At 48.5% G+C, this 15,572-nt stretch overlaps 2 protein-coding genes across 2 annotated transcripts in view; both read left to right on the top strand.

Annotated features, from left to right (window-relative positions):
• LOC309564458 (uncharacterized protein) overlaps window positions 1–15,572 on the top strand; it is a 1,566,033-nt gene that overhangs the window by 1,294,451 nt on the left and 256,010 nt on the right. The gene's annotated exons all lie outside the window — the stretch shown is intronic.
• LOC309563993 (uncharacterized protein) overlaps window positions 1–15,572 on the top strand; it is a 132,387-nt gene that overhangs the window by 52,537 nt on the left and 64,278 nt on the right. The window lies entirely within an intron of this gene.

The raw sequence follows: 15,572 nt of genomic DNA, 5'->3' as shown, positions 1-15,572 counted from the left end.
GTTTCTGGAACACCAGACAACATAAATTTTGAGACTGGCACCTAATCTGGAACACCAAATTACAATTTTATAGATTTTAAGTGGTGGCTCCTATTTCTTTGTCCAGCCATCCTTCCTGAGCCTAAATCAGAGCTAATAAAGGAATCACACCCGTATAAAACTAGGGTATCTATTCTGAATTCCAGAACATGTCATAAATAACCACTTCAACACGATGGGACGTACCCGTACATCCTTTGGTTGAAGCAGCTATTCCGGGGCCATGGCTTCAGCTTCAGCTATGAACCCGGTATGCAAGTGGATAATCCCTGATTGTGATGATCAATCCTTTGGGTGAGAAGTTTCTCCACACAAGTGAGGTCATAAAAAGAAGAACATAGACTTCTCATCTCCATGAGACCCAAAGGGCTAAGAAGATGGACCTTCCACTAAAGCCTCGTACACACGCACCGATTGTTGGCCGACCGATCGGCCTTCATTTGTCCAGTGTTGTTGTGTTGGTTGAAATGTGCTCTAGACTGCACACGAATTTTCTCGGCCAACAACAACCAACTTCAGAAGTGATGTCATGTGCTGGTTAACTTTTCGTGTGTTTTTTCTTCTCTGAGCATGCCTAGTCTTGCTCACCTGATGTTTGTCTGCCGAAATCTGTACTGACTGACGAAAAATCGGGCGTTGTGGTGACGGCCAACAAAAATTTTATAGCATGCAGACCAGATTTTGTTCGGCCGAAAAGTCGCAGTCGGTTGTCGGAATCATCATACTAACAAGCCGACAATTGGCCGATCGGACGTTGGCCGAAAATTCACGGCCAACAATCGGTGCGTGTGTACAAGGCTTAAGTTGTACAGCTTCTTCTCCTCTTCAGCGGGGAATCGTCTATTAATGAAATTGCATCAAATTAAATTATCTTAAAGATCACCAAGGATATGGTGGCAACCTAACAGTCTCTGTCAAGGATTCAAAAAATAAAGGGGAGTGTTCTTGTTTGGTGACGGAGAAATGTGGAAGGTGCTGACTTTGGCAGGTAAAACAAGTTATCGCAACCTACAATACCACTGGAGGGAGACTTTACCCAAATCTAGCTGGCTTGCTACACACATTCAGGAATCAAATCTTACAAATAATCTCGTTTCCTGCGTCGAGAATCCTTCACTTTTATGACTGCCCACACGCAAACCACTTAGGGTATCTTGGCACCACCTGCATCTCTCCATTTGACTGCTTCTGCTTGCTCAACAATTAGGCCTCCTTCACATGGCCGGTTTGGTGTTGCTGACGGATTCCTGTGGCAAGAATCTACAGATACTTGCTGCTGGAATGACCAGGTTATGCGATCAACTGTTCACATGCAGCGCCACACAAAGAGGGGCTAGCTGCGTATAGGGACAGATCTGTCCCAAGTCAGTCAGCTGCGGCCTAACAATTCAGAATACTAACAACCAGGGCTTTTTTTTCCAGCGGGAAAGCGGGGGAACGCAGTTCCGGCACCTCCAATGGGTGCTGGAGGGTCTACTGATGCTGGCTGCTGGGAGATCTATTGTTGCTGGAGGGGATCTAGTTTTGCATTGCAATCTATTGTTGCTGGTGGAGGATCTTTTGATACGGGGGGTTAATTGTTGCTAGAAGGGATCTTCTGTTTAGGGAGGGGTCTACTGTTGCTGGCTGCTAGAGAGTCTATTAAAGTTGACTGCTGGGAGATCTTTTTCTGCTGCTGGGGGTCTGTTGCTGCTGGGGGGGGGGGTCTATTGCTGCTGGCTGTGGGTGATCTATTTTATTGCTTTTCTTGTTATTATAACCTAATCCTATACATTCCAATACAAAATTATACTTGGCTCTATATTCTCTAAAAGGGTCTGTACTGGAAGCTGGGTAGGGGGTGGAACCAAGGGTCAGTGCTCGGAGGTTGGAAGGGGTGGAACCAAGGGTCAGTGCTTGGAGGTTGGAAGGGGTTAAACCAAGGGTCAGTGCTCGGAGGTTGAAAGGGGTGGAACCAAGGGTCAGTGCTTGGAGGTTGGAAGGGGTTAAACCAAGGGTCAGTGCTCGGAGGTTGAAAGGGGTGGAACCAAGGGTCAGTGCTTGGAGGTTGGAAGGCGTTGAACCAAGGGTCAGTGCTCGGAGGTTGGAAGGGGTGGAACCAAGGGTCAGTGCTTGGAGGTTGGAAGGGGTGGAACCAAGGGTCAGTTCTTGGAGGTTGGAAAGGGTGGAACCAAGGGTCAGTGCTCGAAGGTTGGAAGGGGTGGAACCAAGGGTCAGTGCTTGGAGGTTGGAAGGGGTTGAACCAAGGGTCAGTGCTTGGAGGTTGGAAGGGGTTGAACCAAGGGTCAGTGCTCAGAGGTTGGAAGGGGTGGAACCAAGGGTCAGTGCTTGGAGGTTGGAAGGGGTGGAACCAAGGGTTAGTGCTCAGAGGTTGGAAGGGGTGGAACCAAGGGTCAGTGCTTGGAGGTTGGAAGGGGTGGAACCAAGGGTCAGTGCTCGGAGGTTGGAAGGGGTGGAACCAAGGGTCAGTGCTCGGAGGTTGGAAGGGGTGGAACCAAGGGTCAGTGCTTGGAGGTTGGAAGGGGTGGAACCAAGGGTCAGTGCTTGGAGGTTGGAAGGGGTGGAACCAAGGGTTAGTGCTCGGAGGTGGGTAAGGGGCGGAGACACAAAGTAACTTAGAAGGGGGAGTTCCTGCACCTATTCTCTGAGAAAAAAAGCCCTGCAAACAACAGCCTACATAACCATCCATAACGTCTGAGCTACATCATCAATTTCATCTCATAAGATCACCAAAACTGTCCTCTAGGCTCCTCCCAAGATGTCACGCTCTCTAGATCCCTCATCAACTCCTCCCATGCTCTCACCCAGGACTTCTCCAGAGTCCAGACTTCTCCAGGGTCTCTCCCCAGACATCTCTAGAGCAGGGATCAGCAAGGTGTCCGTGAGCGGTCCTTGTCGGGTCCTTCGTGTCGCCACTGACTTTTTTCACTCGAGTCTCACTGTCTCTGAGACTTATGAGTCATGACCAATCCCCGACCCAATGCAATGGCTCAGGGGCGGTACCTCGCCGCCTCTGGCCTCCCTCGGCTCGGCCGCTCCCGAGTCCTTCCTCACGCTCAGCTCTATCTGGCTGGCGCCACCCACAAGTGGAGTGGTGGTGGAGAGAGACACCTGCCTGTGCAACTGCGCAGCTGCGGAGTGATCTCTCTGGGCCTGGCTGGGTGAGGGACTGTGAGTCTCTAGAGTCTAGACTACTAGACTGTCTCTGTGCACTGTGCAGCGCGGTCGCCCAGCACAGGAGAACTGGATGGAGGGAGGAATATATTCTTCTTGCAGCAGGGGGGACTGGACTGGGGACTGGAGAGAGAGGCCAGAGGACTTAAAACAGCTTAAGGTAGAACTGTCTTGAAGTTAAGTTCCCTAAGGGGATCAGCACTATTCTATGTGGGAGGGACCTGCCCTGGCCTGCCCTGCTCTAAGAGAATCTATATACTGATAGTGGGAGCCTGGAAGACTCTAAGGGGGATCTATAATGGGAGGGGAACCCTGGCCTGCTCTAAGTGGGATCTATAATAGGAGAGGGACCAGGACCCTGGCCTGCTCTAAGGGGGATCTATATGGGAGGGGGACCCTGCCTGGCCTGCTCCAAGGGGGATCTATATGGGGACCGTCACCCTGGCCTGCTCTAAGGAGGATCTATGAGGGACCTGCCTGCCTTTGCCTGCGCTAAAGGAGGATCTATGGGGGGACGTTAGACCTTCCTGCCCCTACCTGCTCTAAAGGGGGATGTATAAATATGGGGGACCCTCACTCTGGTCTGGCCTGCTCTAAAGGGGATCTATGGGGGACCTGCCTGTTCTAAAGGGGGATCTATGGAGGACCTGCCCTGTCCAAAAAATATAAAGTAAGAATTTTAAAAATCCTTTAAACCGTGTATAACAGTATACCCCAAGCAGTCTTTATATAAATGTTATTTTAGACGTATTTGTACTTGTAGAATTGAGAGCAGACAGTGTTTTTTGATGGTTTTAATTTGAAATGTACCTTGGTGTCCTTCACTAAGGTCTGTACTTTGGAAAATGTCCGCCACAGCTTTGGTCCATGCCTACCCCTGCTCCAGAGTCTCTCCCCAGACTTCTCCAGAGTCTCTCGCAGGACTTCTCCAGAAACTCTCCTATCCTCTGGAATTCCCAACCCAGATCTGTCTGGCTGTCTCCTCCTCTGTCCACCTTTAGTTGATCCCTGGATACTCATATTCCTAGGGAACCCTATCCCACCTCTAACTACATAAGCTAGAATATATACCCAGTGATGGTAGTAACTGCGTTTAAGTAAACGGCGTTACTTAACGCAGTTACTTTTGAGGGTAACGAGCAATCTAACTGATTACCCGTTCCCTCCCTGTAACGCCGTTGCCGCTACTTTCGGCTGTGTTACCGCAATTACATCTACAGCCACTAGATGGCAGTAGATGTAATTGTAATTCCCCCTCTCCTCTATGACCGAGGAGGAGGAGGAGGAGACTGTGAGTGAGCAGAGAGGACGAGTGCAGACTCTGGACGGAGTGAGTACAGCACGCCAAGCCCAGCAGCAGCCAGCCACCACCACCAGCAGCAGCAGCCAGCCACCACCACCAGCAGCAGCCAGCCACCACCACCAGCAGCAGCAGCCACCACCACCAGCAGCAGCAGCCAGCCACCACCACCAGCAGCAGCCAGCCACCACCACCAGCAGCAGCAGCCAGCCAACCACCACCAGCAGCAGCCAGCCACCAGCAGCAGCAGCCAGCCACCACCACCACCAGCAGCAGCCAGACACCACCACCAGCAGCAGCAGCCAGCCACCACCACCAGCAGCAGCCAGCCACCACCACCAGCAGCAGCAGCCAGCCAACCACCACCAGCAGCAGCCAGCCACCAGCAGCAGCAGCCAGCCACCACCACCACCAGCAGCAGCCAGACACCACCACCAGCAGCAGCAGCCAGCCACCACCACCAGCAGCAGCAGCCAGCCAACCACCACCAGCAGCAGCCAGCCAACCACCACCAGCAGCAGCCAGTCACCAGCAGCAGCAGCCAGCCACCACCACCACCAGCAGCAGCCAGACACCACCACCAGCAGCAGCAGCCAGCCAACCACCACCAGCAGCAGCCAGCCACCAGCAGCAGCAGCAGCAGCCAGACACCACCACCACCACCAGCAGCAGCCAGCCACCACCACCACCAGCAGCAGCAGCCAGCCACCACCACCAGCAGCAGCAGCCAGCCAACCACCACCAGCAGCAGCAGCCAGACACCACCACCAGCAGCAGCAGCCAGCCAACCACCACCAGCAGCAGCCAGCCACCACCACCACCAGCAGCAGCCAGACACCACCACCACCACCAGCAGCAGCCAGCCACCACCACCACCACCAGCAGCAGCCAGACACCACCACCAGCAGCAGCAGCCAGCCACCACCACCAGCAGCCAGCCACCACCACCACCAGCAGCAGCCAGACACCACCACCACCAGCAGCAGCCAGCCACCACCACCAGCAGCAGCCAGCCACCACCAGCAGCAGCAGCCAGCCACCACCACCTCCAGCAGCAGCCAGCTAGCAGCAGCCAGCCACCAGCAGCCAGCCAGGCAGCACTGCAGCAGCAGCACAGGTACAAAAAAAAATATGGTTACTCACAGACTCACAGTCAGGACAGGAGGACTTGGGACTCAGACCCCCACCACCAGTGTGCCACACCACCACCAGCAGCCATACACTCCAGGCAGCAGACGCAGGTACCACTCAGCAAATACCACTCAGGTACCAGTGTACCACGCAGCCAGCCAGTACCACTCAGCAAATACCACTCAGGTACCATACCAATGTACCACGCAGTTACCACTAAGAAAATACCACGCAGGTACCACTCAGCAAATACCATGCAGGTACCACTAAGCAAATACCACACATACAAGGGGCATACAAGTTATTTGACATATTTGATTATTTTTATAAAGTAACGCGATAGTTACTTTCCCTGGTAATTGAGTTACATCAGTAAAAAAGTAACTCAGTCACTAACTTAGTTACTTTTTGGGAGAAGTAACTAGTAACTATAACTAATTACTTTTTTTAAATTACATGACCAACACTGTATATACCAGACCCTTGTTCTTGATGAAGGTCCTGTATAGATGTTATTGGGGGTCGTACAAAAAGAACCTATGAGAAGCAGGGACTTTGGAACAGTTGCCAAAATTTCAGGACTGTCCTGCAGCATTCGGGACACTTGGCAACAAGACGTGTCCCTGTCTACACTGTGAAAATTTTTTTCGGGGATGAATTTCCTCTGAGCAAGGTGATGATCATCGTTATACCAAGACATGACGTCTTTATGGAAGACAGGAAGTGATGTCAAGTACAGACAGGAAGTGATTTCAGAGTATAAACAGGAAGTTCCGGGTAAGAGGTGATTCGGGAGGAAAAAGAGAGGAGACATTGCTGGAAGTGGCAGCAGAGGAGGTAATAAGATCATATTTTATATTTACACCCAGTAACCCCCCAGTCATGTCCGTCCTCTTCCTCCATAGTCACTGTGACCTCTTTTATCTCCAGCAGATGATGATAAACACACATATAGAGTGGAAGCGTAGATTAACTCCTTTGAGGGCAGAACATTTCCCCACTTATGGGGCCGCTTAGGCCACTTATGGGGAATTTGTTTCTCATTTTAAAGATCCACAGAGGATAGAAGTTTTTTTAAACACAAAGGTAAAGGCTAGACATGCGCACGCCAGAAATTCCCGCTTCGTTTCGGATGCATTCGTTGGTTGAAGAATTTTGTTTCGCCATGTTCATCGTGTTGAACAGATTCATTTTCTGGATTCATTTTGTATCTTCGGCATTCGTTTCGTATATTCGTTGGTACTGGAAGGATTTGATATCTTTAAATCCGATCCGAATTCATTGTGAAAAATATCTGATTGTTAAGGGGTCCTTAACAACCATGACTCATCTGCTGTCAGCGGAATTCCCCCCCCCCCCCCTAGTCCATACCAGGAACTTTGGGTATAGCTTTTGAGGGGATCCCCACACCAAAATCTTTAAAAAAAAAAAAAAAAATGGTGTGGGGATGCCCCCAAAATCCATACGAGACCCTTATCTGAGCATGCAGCCTGGCAGGTCAAGAAAGGGGGAAGACAAGCAAGCCGAGCAAGTGGCTCATACCAGTCCACATGCCCTTAACATGGGGGGGGGGGCAGATCCTGTACCCCTACTCATTCACCAAAAAATTGTCATAAGTAAATAAAAACCCACAGACAGTTTTTGAAAAGTCCTTTATGAAAAAAAAAAACACCAAAAAATAAACGTCCCCTGAGGTATATCCAATGTCAATCACGATTAATGCCAACCCGCATAAAAAAAAATACCCGTCGCCAGCTGAACACGACGTGTCCTGTGGAGAGACACTTGTTAAATGACAGGTACGCATGGGGACGGGGTTACTCAGTGATGTCACTAACTGCCCACGCCCCCAGGTTTACCTGTCATTTGGTGAGTGTCTTTCTACGGGACATGTTGTGTTTGGCGGGCCACTTTTTGGTGGGTTTTTTTGGGCGGGTTGTCCATTGTGTTTGATGTTGGATCTACTTTGTGGGACATTTTTATATATATATATATATATATATATATATATATATATATATATATATATATATATATAGTTTTTTTTAGTAAAGGACTTTTTTTGGGGTGGATGAGTCAAGGAACATTGTACCCCATACTCATTTGCATGGGGGGGGGGGTGACAAACTCACTCAGGACAGGGGCTTTTGGAGGGGACTGCAGACTAGCCTCTTGCCTACTGACTATGGGCCCTGGCTTGTGAGGTGACACTGCTCTTTGTAGGGTGTATGCTCGGGGGACCCTTGGAGTAATGTTACTTTGGTTTCAAGTCCACATCTCCCCAAGGCCCACAGACTCTGGGACTCTAGGCCTAGGATCCATGTTAAAGGAAAAACATGGATCCTGGGCCTAGAGCCCCAGAGTCTGTGGGCCTTGGGGAGATGTGGACTTGAAAAACATTTTATTAAAAAAGTCAATGTAAGTCTATGTTTGGGGAGGAAGTCCAACATACAGTACAGGGCAGCCATCAAGTGAACCAATAAGCCAGGGGTTCCATGTTAAAGGCCAAGCTGCCTATTGCCAATAGGGGACTGCTCCGCACAGTCAGACTCATAGCAAATGCTAATATCATCAGCTCAACCACCGGTCTTCCACACATTGTTGATTGTGCTGATTAACTCACCTATTGTCTACTGTGGGATGTGTTTACACTTATAATAATGTGTATTGTACTTCAGGATCTCAATGACGGCAAGTCTGCTAGTTAATTAGCTCAAGTTAATTAAATCACTGTCATCTGTTAGTTGCTAGTGGAAAAGTAGAATACTGTTTGTGTTGGTTGTTCCTTAGATATGTTAATTATATTTCTGTTGCACAATTTCATCTGCGTATGATAATGTAATCAGGCACCTGACCTGGTGGGGTATATATTTGGTGTGAATTTGTTCAATAAAGGTTCCAGAGCTATTCTCGGTTAGTTTTGTATGGGGGCGGCTAGAATATCTGATATTTATGTTCAAGACTGAAGAAAGGGGTATTCTGATGGAAGCACACAGGCACTTTGTGGGTTGTGGTTCCGTTACAGCGGGATTTGGGGGCTCACTTGTTAAAAGGGGGCTTCCAGGATCTGATAAGTCACCCTTCGTACCCCCACAACCACCGGGCAAGAGTTGTTGGAAGGAGGCCCTTGTCCTCATCAACATGGGGACAAGGTGCTTTGGGGGGGAGGACATGTAACCTGGTATGGTTCAGGAGGGGGGAGGGCGCTCACTGGTCCCCCCCCCCTTTTCTGGCCTGTTGGGCTGCATGCTCAGATCAGGGTCTGGTATAGATTTTTGGGGGGGATCTCACGCCATTTTTTTTTAAATGTTGGTGTGAGGTTCCTCTTAAAATCCATACCAGACCGGAAGTGCCTGGTATGGAACCACCCCTCAATGTTTTTTATTATTTAAATTTTAATGTTGATATTTGTTTAGATTCTGCTGTCAGCGAGGAATCCTGCTGACAGGAGATAAGTCATGGTTGAGTCAGAAGACTACGGCCGCCTGCTCCTTAACAATCATCTACTCTCCACAATGAATTTGGATCATTTGTTATGTTATCGATCTCATTCGAAAATTGAAGTCATCTGAATGAAAAGAAAAGAAAGTAATGCATTTGTTATTTTTTTAATAACTTTTTTTCTGATTCATTGCCATTCGTTTCTATGTCCATTCAGAAATTCGGATACATCAGAATCTCCGAAAACAAAACTTTGGGCCGAAAAATGAATCAAAACGAAAGGAATTGCACGTGTCTAGTGAAGGGTAGGAGGCTTCAGGACTCCAAAAACATAGGAAGCAGTTACTGATTGTGTCTCTGTGTGTAACAGGGGCCATTTGTCCATGATAGAAACCCCCCCCCCCCCCATACATTCCCATCCTAATATTGTACAACCAGTACAGTCCAGATCATTCTCTCTTATCAATTATTGGTCTACAGGAAACCTGTATAGATTACATGACCAATGAGGATGGAGGAGGACCGGAGTCACATGGCTGAGAAGATACTAAACCTCACCCTGGAGATCATCTACCTGCTGACCGGAGAGGTGAGGGGGATTCTGGGAGGTCACATGACATGACTATTATCTCTATTAATAAAACACAGACCTGACCGGAGAGGTGAGGAGGATTCTGGGAGGTCACATGACATCACTCTTATCTCTATTAAAAAAAAATACAGACCTGACCGGAGAGGTGAGGAGGATTCTGGGAGGTCACATGACACCACTCTTATCTCTATTAATAAAACACAGACCTGACCGGAGAGGTGAGGAGGATTCTGGGAGGTCACATGACACCACTCTTATCTCTATTAATAAAACACCGACCTGACCGGAGAGGTGAGGAGGATTCTGGGATTCTAACATGATATTCCTATTGGTTCTCCAATATAGAGATTTCCTCTTCTGAAGTCAGGTGATCATATGACCATCACAGTGCCTCCATGTGACTCCCTAAACCCTGAGAGACACAACATGGAGAAGATTCTAGAAGTCACCAAGAAGATGATGGAGCTGCTGACAGGAGAGGTGAGCGGTGCTGGGAATTCTGGGACATTATCCAGTAACAGACAAGGGATGTGTCTGGATGGTGACTGTATCATTGTGTGTGTCAGGTTCCTATAAGGTGTCAGGATGTCACTGTCTATTTCTCCATGGAGGAGTGGGAGTATTTAGAAGGACACAAGGATCTCTACAAGGACGTCATGATGGAGAATCAGCCGCCCCTCACATCACCGGGTAAGAGGAGACTTTATTGTAAAGGAGAGAGCAGTACGGAGGGTCCACCTAGATCCCCCATCATCTGATAAACACATAGAAACAATGTATTCAGTCAGTGTGTGTGTTTCCTACAGATGGATCCAGTAATGGGAACCCACCAGAGAGATGTCCCCGTCCTCTGTATTCCCGGGATTTCACACTGGTCCATATTAAAGAAGAGATAAAAGAGGAGGATGGGGTGATGGAGGAGTCACAGTTTTCAAAAGAACACAAAGATCTGTACCAGGACACCATGGAGGAGTCATCCAGCTACAGGAACCCACCAGAGAGATGTCCCCGTCCTCTGTATCCCTGGGATTTTACACAGGAAGATCACAACTATGCACAAAATGATCAGGTAGAGGAGTAACAATTATTGGTAGTTCTGATTTATACACAAGTATATTTGTTGCAATTAATGTTTTGTTTTTTATTTTATTTAGAGTGAAAACCTCAAGGATTACAACATTGTTGTTAAAGAAGAGTTTATAGAGGGGGATGAGGAGTATGAAGTGATGAAGGAGCTTTTTGAAGGACACAATGATCTCTATAAGGACATCATGATGGAAACACATAATACCAGGAACCCACCAGAGAGATGTCCTCGTCCTCTGTTTTCCTGGGATTCCACACAGGAAGGTCACATCATCCCTCACCATCATCAGGTAGGTGGAGTTGAGGGTTGGGATCATAAAGGGATTTGTAGGTGGTGCAGTCTCATTTCTTGCCTGTAGGTTGTGCTTGACCAGAGCGGTACCACAGCCTGGAGAGGAAGTCAGGAGAAACCTGGTTTCTCTGTGGTTTCCTGGTCTCTGGAGGCAGCGTTCCATGTGTTACGCTTCCTCCAGAGAACCCCTAGCGGCCATCCTGGGTCAGCAGAGCCTTTATAAGCCCCTGCAGTTCAAAGTCCCAGAAAACCAGAGGCCATGGTTGCACTGTGCCCAGTGGTATCTGCCCTTGTCAACGGGCAAGAAATCTCATGCCCGATTAACACCGGGTCAGAGGTCACCGAAATGGTGTATGAGTTTTGTCATGAACCTTGGAATACGGACGTGTTCCTCCTTGAAATCTGTTACACGGGGGGGGGGGGGGGTCTTCTGCCCTGTCTTAAGGCTCCAGACAGCTCCATTGTTCTGTGTCTGGCTATTGTGTACATTGATTGCCCCCTGGGGGTTCTGTCTCATTACACATAACAGTCCTTCTAATCAAGCTATCGGACCAATCCCTGCTGACTCATTTTCAAGTCTTCATTTGCATGGCTAAGGAGGACCTGAAGGAGGACTACATGTACTTTACAATTGACCAATAGGAAAGCGGTTGTTGGGGGCGGGATGTTCCAAATTCTGTATAAAAGTGTGTTGAGTACTTCCACTAAATGTTCTTCCTGTTTGAACTTACATACAGCCTGCGTGGTGTTTGTTCTAATGGATTCCAAACGGCACATAGCTGTAGTTCGGACCCCGGAGCCTTGGTTGAGCGAACCATCAGACGTTGCGATCTGCAAGCTGACTCACTAGTAGCAGAGGAGTGTCGGGAGAGCGGAAGCGAGCGAGCAAGGGTCTCGTTACACGTTTTATATACGGAGATCACCTGGACCCCTGCTGGCTATCCCACAGAGTGGCCAAAAACCTACCCATCCTTCTTGAAGGCATCACCTGTGTGAGGACTCAAATTGAGCACCAGGTGGTGAAGAGGTTGGACGTAGTAGTGACTCACGGCCCAGTTAACAGTGCTTGTTGTGTTGGGCGTAAACATTTGGAAAGACCTGGACTTATCTCACCTGTGTGCCAAATATGAACATAACATTCTGGCAGGCAGGCCTGGGGCCGCAGCTTGAGATCGGGGTGGCTTAGAGTGCTCCAGGCCTATGAGGCCCAGCACAGGGCAGCCAAGAGACAAGCGGAGTAAGTAGGGGTGGTCCACACACCCCAAGCAAGAAATACTCTTGGCACCCCTGCAAGAGATGATCTGATCACTCCCATTTTGAGCGCACAAGAAGATACAGGAAGCCACTGTTGTGGTTAAACCCCGCAAGGACTCCATGGTGACAGGGGAGTGGCTGGTGATCCGTACCTTGTCCAAGGTCCACCGGGGAAGAGTCTTCGTGCAACTCGGGAACAACACTAATCGCACTGCCGAGGCATCCCATCTTGGCTGATCTCTACGCGGTACCCCGTCACTGCATCTCCGAGGCCCAACCAGGGGTAGAAGCAATATGTGCCCCTCTACAGGCAGCTATGACATCCTGGGACGAGATCTGAAACAAGTTGCTACTGGAACAGCTGGAAATTCCCTTCAAAGATTTTCCCTACCACAAGAGAGACTTACGGGTTCACCAAAGCCATCGTCCACCCAATCCACGCAGGGGATACACCGCCTATTCGGGAGCGGTACCATCACATTCCCCCAGCACTGTGCCAGGAGGTCAAGGATGTGTTCCACAACATGCTACAGAGTGGAGTGATCTGAGAAAGCCGCAGTCCTTGGGTCACCCCTGTCATCCTGGTGCAAAATGAAGGATGGCAGTCTACGGTTCGGTTAGGACTATTGTAAACCTAATGCATGCAGGCTTAGGAATGCCTACCCACTGCCTCAGGTAGAGGACTCCTTGATGGCCCTTGAACAAGCCAAGTTCTTCTCCACCTTGAATTTGGCTTGCAGCTACTAGAAATTCCCGGTTCGGGATCAAGACCAAGAAAAGACATCTTTTATCACACCCTTAGGACTGTTCAAGTTTAATCGCATGCCCTTCGGCCTAAGCAATGCCCTCAGCACCTTCCAATGATTAATGGAAAGATATCTTGGAGACTTCAAATTTGAAACTGTCTTAGTTTACCTTGATGATATCCTCTTCTCCAAGACATTTGAAGACTATGTGAAACATCTGGAGCGGGTGTTCGTAAAGAATGCTAAATGCACCAGAGGAAGTAAGCTGGAGCCCAAGTGGGAGCGCACCCCATACAGGACAATGGGGAAGCCTTTCCCACCTACCCCTGTCTACGACTTGGTCTTTGTGAGGCCTGATCCCATAAAGAAGCAACCACACCAAAATATGCTGAGACTTTCGTGTGTTAAGTGACGACTGCCGATGATCAGTAGGCGTTTGACTCCGTGGACCTCCCACCAAAAGCCCCTGCTAAGTGGTTCCTGCAACCCAGCTTGACCCTCAGACCTCAGAATTTAGAGACTGGCAGCTCTGATGCTGGGAGCCCAGAATTTCCGACAACCCCATCCAAAACCATATACTGTATGACACGACTGAGGATCCTATCTTGGGCCCAGGTGAGGGGAAAGATATGTGTGACGTGTTGACACCTGCAACACCTGAAGAAGAACGGTTGCCAAGTGACTCTTCTGGAAGCCAAGAGAATTGTTGCCTATTTCGGTCCAACCGCGGTAAAACATCCTGCAAGATTTTCTGACTATGTTGTTTGAACTTGTTTTAATTGTTCTGCCTTAACCATGCTCTTTGCAGTTTTATCGCTGTTGTTGTTGTTCTTACTATGTGGGGATGCCCAGGAAAGCATATGAGGGGGGGGGGTGTGTGTAGTGATTGTTCATATTGCTTTATTTACTAAAAGGTGTATATATACTTTTTGAGAAAGCCTGCTACACATCTGGATCCCGAAGAAGCCCTAAGTGTGGGTGAAACGCGTCGATCCATTGCATTATAGAATGTGCTTTTATACACCTTTTGGATATTGTATTCTATGTTGTTTTTACTATCGTGTCTTTATTAACCACTTAAGCCCCGGAAGATTTTACCCCCTTCCTGACCAGGGCCTATTTTGCGATTCGGCACTGCGTGACTTTAACGGACAATTGCTCGGACGTGCGACGCTGCACCCAAATAAAATTGATGTCCTTTTTTTCCCACAAACAGAGCTTTCTTTTGTTGGTATTTGATCACCTGTGTGATTTTTACTTTTTGCGCTATAAACAAAAAATAGCGTAAATTTTGAAAAAATAACAATATTTTTCACATTTTTTATATGAAATTCCCCCCCAAAAAAATGTAAAAATCAAAATTTTTTAACATTTTTGGCCAATTTGTTTTCTGCTACCTATGTCTGGTAAAAAAAATTGCAGTAAGCGTATTTTGATTGGTTTGCGCAAAAGTTATTGCGTTTACTAACTAAGTGAAAGATTTCTGTCATTTTTGGTGTTTTTTTTTTTTTAACGAGTAATGGCGGCGATCTGCGATTTTTTTTTTTTTTTTTTTTTTTTTTGCGGGACTGTGACATTACGGCGGACAGATCGGACCCCTAACTGACATTTTTGACACTTTTGGGGATACCAGTGACGTTACTGCAGTAATCAGTGCTATACATATGCACTGTTACTGTAAAAATGACACTGTCAGGGAAGGGGTTAACTTAATTGGTGATGCAGGGGTTAAGTGTGTCCCTAGGGGCGTGCTTCTAACTGTACAGGGGTCTGGCTTTTGATGTAACCACAGAGACATACGATCCTACATAGTAGGATCGTATGATCTCTGCAGTTACACCAGGGAGAATGACAGACGGCTTTGTTTACATCAGCCGCCTGCCTTTCTCCCTCTCCACGGAGAGATCGCGAGTGACTAGCGGGCATCGGGTCCGCCGGTCACACGCGTGGACTTGTTTGGGAACGAGCGGGGGCGGGATCGCGCCTCCGGCGGCACGCGCTCGCCCCCTAGAGGCTCACAGGCTAGCGTCGTAGTACTACGTCACTTTGCCTGTACGGGGCTGACCGCCGCAGTAAAAAGTCGTGCGGCGGTCGGCAAGCGGTTAAAATGTATATTTTTATAATTTGTATTTTGTCTAACTGTTAGTCTTTGGGCACATTACAATCCCCATTCTCCTCCTCTACAAGGTCCAACCTGTGAGACTTGGTTTATTTTTAGTTTTCATTTTATAGGGGATTGTGCCGGTACTTTTATGGGTAGATAATTACTCTCCACCCAATTTCCATAGAAGGGTAAGAGCACTTGTCTGTCGGGGAAAGTGATTAGCGGCAGGGAAAGGACTCGTAATCCTCTATGGAAGCCTCCCTCTAGGGACCGGACCAGCCACGCCACATTCCGCCCTCTGAAGACAGACAGTGTCGGTGCATCTCTACCTGCTGCATCTCTGCATTGAACTGAACTGTTAACCTAGGTGGCGTTCTCCCGCTGGGGATGTTTGTAGTTGGTATTCTCTGCAA

This window comes from Pelophylax lessonae, assembly GCF_965119305.1.
Source record: "Pelophylax lessonae genome assembly, chromosome: 9".
NCBI lineage: Eukaryota > Metazoa > Chordata > Amphibia > Anura > Ranidae > Pelophylax > Pelophylax lessonae.
This window is presented reverse-complemented; position numbering and strand designations above follow the sequence as displayed.